The sequence below is a fragment of the Zingiber officinale genome, chromosome 2A (assembly GCF_018446385.1).
Source record: "Zingiber officinale cultivar Zhangliang chromosome 2A, Zo_v1.1, whole genome shotgun sequence".
NCBI lineage: Eukaryota > Viridiplantae > Streptophyta > Magnoliopsida > Zingiberales > Zingiberaceae > Zingiber > Zingiber officinale.
Window position 1 is genome coordinate 60,667,230 of NC_055988.1, and position 1,804 is coordinate 60,669,033.

The window sequence follows — 1,804 nt, forward strand, 5'->3', positions numbered from 1 at the left end:
CAATCAAAAATCTCCAATAATCCCACCAGACACATGTACACAAAAGATAAGTACAATCAACATGTATCCTCCAATAACAATACAACAGACATGTGTATATACTCTAAACATACAATCAACACAACTCCTCCAAAAGTACTTGACAAATACGTATGTACACATCACATGTAAATGTACGGTCAACAAGATAACTCCTATGACACATACCCATCTATGTACAGTTCACATCATACACCCAATCAGCATGGTAATACCAACAACCCGACAATCCCTACAAGGCATACTCTACACGTGTAATCACAATAGAGTAGATATCAAGAGTAGAGACTGTATATGAATTAAATAGATCATCTCTAAGCTCAAGCAAAAGAAACAAGCAGGAAAAACAGCAACTGAACACGATATAGGGTAAAGTCACCTAATCCGTCAAATAACAACCATGCACTAAGCTCAAAGAAAATCTACATAGAGGCAAAGGAAGAAATACCCGCCTTAAAATGTAGATCGTGCCAAGTAATCTCGCGTCGAGACTCTCGTCCCGAATCCAAGTCCTGCAGCAATCAATCTATTTATATTTATTTAGCTAAATTTATATGAATTAAATAGCTAAATAAAATCCCTAACCCAATAGGATCACTCTAATCAAAACTGATCTCTGACTAATCCTCCAAATCAACACATCCTTTAATCCAATAACAAATCTCTATCATAAATCTACAACAACCTAACATCATCATCAACAATTCCAATCCAATCAGAAATACCTCATTGATACATCACTTACCTTGGAAGGTTGTAGCTGATCCACACTCACAGCTCCCACCATAACCCTGCCAATAGCTACCAAAGCATTCATACATCAATCCTTCCAAAAATTTGTCCAAGAAGCAAAAATACAGCAATGTATCTACTGAATCCTACAACCTGAATCACACTCACCTCAATTGATCCCAAATCAAGCTGCTGTTCATCACCAGGATCAAGAAAGAGGGATCAGAATTCATCCAAACAACACATCACTAACTCATTTCCAACAACAACTATGCACCTTACCTCTTCACCCGAGAGCTACCAAAGACCCCAGCCACAAGAATTGGAGAAGAAGATGTTCTTCTCAAGAAAGATCCATCACTAGGTTTATCCGAAGCATCCTCATAGACCAGAACAGAGAGAGCACCATAAACGCAGAAAAAATCCTTGAATTCATAGAATCTCTCGACCAAGCCTTACCTCAATCAATCCCTACAGTGGGTGTTGTGCGATCCACAGCCACTGCGACGAGAAATGGGAGCTAGGGCTCCGATTCTTGCTTTGGTCCAAGATCGAGTCATGCTAGGGTGGCGTCGTGGGTCAAGAAGAAGGTTGCAGACCCGAAGCTAGGGCTCAGGAAGCGATGGCCAGCATCGGCTGCTCATGGATGTCCGGCGATCGGCGATCGGCGATCGGAGCAGCACAGGGTGGGCGTCGTGGGTTTGGGGATGAATCGCGAGGGAGAGGGAGGAAGAAAGGAGACTCAGCCGGCGTTGGGCTAAGATGCGTCAACACAATCGGACTGTCCACTATGCGATGGCGCGACATCGCCGGGAGAGAAATCCCCGGAGAGGGCAGTGCATGAGGGAGAAGAGAGAAGAGGAGAAAGGTTCGGGGTTTAGGAGAGTGATTCGGAAATTAGGGATTATAAACTTAAGTTTAGGTAATTAAAACCTAAGTTAATTCCTCAATCAAATCCCACTTTAATTGGGTATTCCAAACAGGCTTTATCCACGTCTACCGATCTATCCCCTCAAAACCCTCCGTACAAGCT

The 1,804-nt window shown here is 42.8% G+C and overlaps 1 long non-coding RNA gene across 1 annotated transcript; it reads right to left on the minus strand.

Annotated features, from left to right (window-relative positions):
* Positions 1 to 783: 783 nt before the first annotated feature.
* On the minus strand, positions 784 to 1,107 carry LOC122039661. The gene is made up of 3 exons (XR_006128310.1): positions 1,054 to 1,107; positions 940 to 963; positions 784 to 830 (listed from the first exon to the last, which is right to left on the minus strand). It is a non-coding gene; the product is annotated as an uncharacterized LOC122039661 (long non-coding RNA).
* Positions 1,108 to 1,804: the final 697 nt, after the last annotated feature.